The sequence below is a fragment of the Sinocyclocheilus anshuiensis genome, unplaced genomic scaffold, assembly GCF_001515605.1.
Source record: "Sinocyclocheilus anshuiensis isolate Anshui unplaced genomic scaffold, SAMN03320099.WGS_v1.1 scaffold26, whole genome shotgun sequence".
NCBI lineage: Eukaryota > Metazoa > Chordata > Actinopteri > Cypriniformes > Cyprinidae > Sinocyclocheilus > Sinocyclocheilus anshuiensis.
In genome coordinates, this window is record NW_015544143.1 from 803,744 (window position 1) to 809,898 (window position 6,155).

The window sequence follows — 6,155 nt, forward strand, 5'->3', positions numbered from 1 at the left end:
TGTTGTCTCATACTTTTAGATATGCTGTTATTTGTAAATGCTACTGCTTATGTTAGCTTTTAATATACAGTTTTATCCTGAATAAAGCTTTAATACAGTATGGCAACTGTACGCACGTCCATGTTTAACGCTTCTCATAGCTATGTGAAAATAAGTGTAGAATTGGAACAGTTCATTGTTGGAGCTGAGCTGAATGAGAGAGAGAGAGAGAGATGCAGAGCATGTGCAGAGCAGGGGAACGCGAGGAACAGTATTAAGAACTGCTGCTTTAGAACATTGATTTTGAAACTTGTGAAGTATCGTAGAATCGTTAGAAGACAGAATCGCGATTCATATATGAATAGATTTTTACGTGCATCTCTAATTTTCTCTTCCTCTTCTCTAAAGCATCGCAGCATGGCCTCGTCCCCTTTGCTGCCTTTTCCCGAGGGCGGGGTTTATCAGGGTTTGTGATGTCATGAACCCGGGAAGTAACTTGTTGTAGTCCCTACCAGCCGTTTTTGTAGGCATTAAAGTGCCCCTATTATGCCATTTTTAAGGTTGCGAATATTGTTTTATGAGTCTTCTAAAACAGGTTTACATGCATGCAAGGTCAAAAAACATGTTAGTTTTCTCAAAAAAATAGATGTAATTTTACCTCATTTTTAAATGATTCGTAAACGACTCGTGCAAAGCAGTTCAAAGAATCAGTCTGTGCCTCTCTAAACCCCTCCTTTCCGTGAGCCCTCACTGCTGTGATTAGTCAGATGGCGCAGTCCTTTTTGATTGGTCCAGAGCCGTGGAGAGATTGGCTCTGGATTGGTCTACCGCGTACAGCACGTGTCGGAAACTAAACGCCCATTGCCATGACAGAATGACAGCCCTGGAGACTTTCAATACATGGTAAAAGATGGTATCGATTAGACAAAAGATGGTGTCGATTGTACCTTACCAATTCAAGCCGGAGTTTGATGAAGAAACGGTTGAACTGGCTAATCGACAAGAGACTGAAGCAGGATGTTTCTCAGTGGTAAGTGTCAAGTGTTAACAAGTTTGTGGTAATTAGAAGATGTGATAAAACAAATTTACTCTCACAGCGTAGGATACAGCGTCTTCTCGACATTATGTTAACCACAGGAAATGTTACTGTTTGTGGGTGGGCAAGTTGGTGACGTGGAACTTGGGCAGACATTTTGCAAATGTCATGTGTTACTTCGTGATGTAGAGCTGTAACAGAATAAGATTCGAATTCCTGACGACTCATTTAGGCGATTGCGAGCCGACTCTTTTTTTGATAGACAATAACTTTATTTATCGTGCACTATCGGCTTCACAACTTTGCAGATAGTTTATGTTCACAAACAGCTACATGACACACTGCATGAAAGGTAATATTCGAAAAGGCATAATAGGGGCACTTTAAACTGCCAGAATTTTAAAAGACGATATATCCGTTTGCATTGAACTTTCAGCTTCGTAACTTTGCAGATATTGTTTATGCTCAAACAGCAACATTACACACTAATTAACGTTAAAAAAAGTGAAATCGCAATCAACCACCCCTTTAATATTTCTGATAGAAATAAAATTTCCTCCACACTTACAAAAAGTGCTTTTTAGTTTCACATTAAACTTCAACAGATGTCATTCGGACAAAGGAAGGGGAAAAGTTCCTGTATAGATATGAAAAAGTGCTCTCTAGTACAATAAGCCTATTACAGTTATAATAAAAAATAACATTAAAATTAGTACAAATAAGCTAACACAAATGTGTGAGGACATAAAGCACTCAGTCCTGCTGGCCTGGAGGGGTCAGCTTAAGTGGGCAAGACATGGTCCTAGGAATAAGCATGGACCGCATGTTGGAGGGTGTCTGTTTACTGCCTTGTATACTATGACTAGTGCTTTAAACTTGATCCTGACAGGGACAGATAGCTAGTGAAGGAAGCACAGTAACAGTGTTATGCGAGTTGAAAGGTGTGAAAGGTGAAGGTGTTTTTATCAGTGCCTAAAGCGCCCTCTATTGGTGTTTGTTATAAATTACATCTTGATTCATGTTGATATGTATGCAGGAGTGCAATTAGTGATTCTAAATATATATCTAAAAAATGAATGAGTCCCATGAGTGATTAACAACTTAATATTTTATTATTAATTACTTACATTCCTGTTTTAATTAACTCTATAATTTAAAAACTCTATTATATTTCTCCGTTCCAACTGACCACCCATTTCATGACCTACAGCGGGATAACTTTTTCTCAGTAGTGATGGGAAGTCTGGTTCTTTTCCGTGAACTAGCTCTTTCGGACAGTTCGTTTCAATGAACCAGTTTAAAAAAAAAAAAAAAACATTCACCGATTCTTTTACGCCCTAACATAATGACGTTATTCGCAATGACGCAATGATGTCAAGTCTATCGTCCCGGGCCGAGATGATAATGCACTCAACACATTCTAATATAAAGTCAGTAATTACAACTTTAGTCAGTTAAAACATCATCATCATGATCTGATACGTATCTTACAATTAATTTTTGCAACTAAAGCACCCAAATACAGGTACAGAAAGTGTTGTGCAAACGAGGATGTTTTACAAGTCTTGAAGATATCAAGTGAATAAATTAGACTCCATACGCGCAGAAACCATGATCCACTTACTATGCATAATCCATTACGATTGATTTGGTTTTAAATAAACGTAAGTTTTGACAGATTGGCCCCCATTCAAGTCCTCGGTTTACCCGCGCTCATAACATTAGTACAGCATCAGTTGTCCAAAAGAAATGGTTCGGTTCAGACAGTGCTGTGTCACAGTCAGTCATAGTAAGCAGTCATGTACTGTTCGGTAGCTTCACGCTGAATCATGCATGCGCAGTATCATCAGCTCATCGGTTCTCAAAACGGACATATCCGAAAGAAACAGTTCTCGGTTCAGTGTGTACTGAGTGTACTGGTGATCCGAAAACCGTTGCAAATGATTCTTGATTCGAGAATGAGATCGAGATTCAAGAACTGCGAGAGTGATTCAAAAGGAGCTATAGGCATAATTTAAGGGTGGGACGGGGGCTCATATTCCCATCACTTTTTGCCAGGGTCCATATTTTCCCCATCACTTTTTTTAAACATCTCACGACACGGACGTAACTAATGCAGATGATTAGAACCCAAAACTTCTAAGATGCCTAACGAAAATTCTACCACTAGACTGTTTAGGAATAGGCCTACACATGTTTGTTGCTTATCTATTATTCACTGATGTGAAGAATCTATGGCCTAATAATACATTTTATTATAGTACATGTATGTAAGAATTAAACTATCACGTTAAAATGAGTTCCCTTATCGAGTTGGTCTCTCCACATTACTTATGGGGAAACCCCTTTCCTCTGAAATACTGAAGCCTGATTGAATCACTCTATTGTTCTGCAATAGCCAATGGCATTTGAGCATTCACCTGATTGGCGGGCTCAGCCGCTATATAGGTGATGTTGGGTGCCAATTTACCTCACAATCTTTCTCCTTCACCTGGAGCCTATTCTGCCGTTGACCTGCGTGACGAGAGTGGACAATGTGGAATGCGATCCCCTCCTGTGTTCCGGCAGAAGAATTAGAAGATGTCTCTTCGCGGATGCCGCATGTCTCGTGGGCCCATCGAGTTTCTGAACATGCACATGGACTGTGTGCTGTGTCTGGGCTGCATCCACGCTGAGGCAGCACTGGAAGGATCGGATTGCTGAGCCTACAAGGACCTGCCAATGCCAATGACATCGGCTCAGCGCCCAAGGCACCATCGCATGCCAGAGCCTCCAGTCTCCTATACTGAGGACAGTTTCTGCCCTCCGTCTGAAGCCCGAAACCTGGTCTCGTTCGGCTGTGGGGAGGATGACATGATGTCCATGATCGCCCCTGACCCGGGTGCCTGGTCGGAGGCCCTTACAAAATAGTCTACTTCCACCCCTACCTCTTTGGACACAGTTCTTCTCTCACTTTGGCGTTCTCCTTACTCAGTCCGAGCCCATGCACAAAGAACCAAACTGCTGATGATGGTGGAGGGGGCGGAGAAAGGCGGTTACATGTGACCACCTCCTGTAGAGAATGCCATTGCAGCACACCTGTGTCCTAGCCGCGGTTGAAAAACCGCCTCACTGCCTTCTAAGCCATGACGAGCTACAGCTCAAATCACAGACAAGGCGTACATCTCGGCGGGACATGCAGCAACTGCCCTCCACACGACAGTCCTGCAGGTCTCCCAGACTCAGCTCCTGAAGTCATTTCGTAAGCGTCGCACAGTGGCAGACCTGGCCCTGTGTGTTGCTAAGAAGGTCGCCCAAGGAGTTGGCCGTAGTATGGGCAGCCTTGTGGTCCTGCATCGTTGCTAGTGGCTGACGCTGGCCAGTGGTTGGTGGATGATGGCGGACCAGCAACCAAGAGAGTATGTTCTCGCTCAGAGTTCCCTCGGTGGCCAGCAGAGAACCCTGAGAATGTTTGTTTGAATGTTGTATTGCCAATGTGTTCAGTTGTAATAAATGCAAGATCAAACATGCATCATCTACAGAGCTCTTTTCCTCCTCTGATTATTGTCCCTCGCCACTGCAAACACTGCTGTCTCCATTATCAAGCTATCTGAGCGCATGGGCAGTGCTCCCGGCGGCGTCAGAGTGGGTGATCAACACTATAAATCGTGGCTATACACTTCAATTCACTCGCAGACTGCCCCGCTTCAATGGCGTGATTATGTCAAAAGTCTCAGAACAGAACGCTCCGCTGCTATGGGCAGAAATCTCCTCCCTCTTAGCTAAGCAGGCAGTAGAGATAGTACCCAAGGAGCAGAGGGAGTGCGGGCTATACAGCTGCTACTTCCTCGTCCCGAAAAAGGATTTACAACCACTAAACTAAGAGCTGGCGAAACGCGCATTCAAAATGATTAGAGTGAATCAGATCCTCGGGCACATCCAGCCTGAGGACTGCTTCACAGGTGCTACCGTTCAGGCTGGCTCTGGCCCCTGGCTCACATTCACAATGTGCATGAATGCAGCACTTTCCCCCTGAGACTCAGTGGCATGCGCTTGCTGAACTACCTAGACGACTGGCTCCTCATCGCTCAGTCAAGGAGTGTGCTCGAGGACACAATCTCCTTGCCCGTTTAGCACGCCTAGGCCTGTCTGTGAACATGCAAAAGAGCACGCTTTAGCCCTGCCAGCTGATTACATTCTTGGGGAGGGTTTTAAACTCATGCATGATGCTTGCACACTTATCAGCACAGCAGGTTCAGTCCATTCACAATACACTGGCCTCTTTTGTGCAGAGCAGAGCGGTCCCCCTGAAAATGTTTCAGAGTTTGCTGGGACTATGGTTACAGAGTTGGGTCCCATGACAAGTGTGGAGAGCAGGGACAGAGCGCCTTGTCATAATGCACTCATGTCTCGCAGCGCTGATGCCCTGGTTCGACACAGCTATGTACGAACAGGGTGCCGCTATAGGCAGAGTGGTCAGATGAATAGTCACCACGGACACGTCACTGTCAGGCTGGGGAGCCCTCTGCGATGGCAAACCAGCGCTTGGTACGTGGACATGTGACCAGAAGTTCCGGCATATGAACTGCCTGGAAATGGAAGCTGTTCACTTAGCTCTTCAAAAATTTTCTCTCGATTTGAGCAGTGCATGTACCGGGCAGTTTGATTTGCGGCAGAAACATGCTGTGCAGGGAGGGCATTATACACAGAGAGTGGAGACTACATCCTCAAACAGTGAGAATGATCTGGAACCTCTTTGGAGAAGTGGAAATCGACCTCTTTGTGTCAGAGGAGAATGCACACGATAACGAAGGCTATAGCCCCTTTGATGAGGCGCCTATACACTGTAAAGTGGAAAGTGTTTGTGAACTGGTTTGCCAGCAGACACGAAGACCCGATGAGTTGCAACATCCCCAGTGTTTTTACCTTCATGCCTTGATGCGGGCAGCTCTCCCTCTATACTAAAAGTCTATGTGGCTGCTATCGCTGCCTCTCATGATATGGTTGAGGGTCGCTCAGTGGGTAAACACCCTCTACTAACGTGTGGAAAGCGAGTGGGTGCCCTCTCGGTCAGCAATGCTTGTATGCAGACTCATGCCCAGACACGGCTACACTCCTAAAGTGCTCTCAACACTGTTCAGAGCTCAGGTTATTATGATAC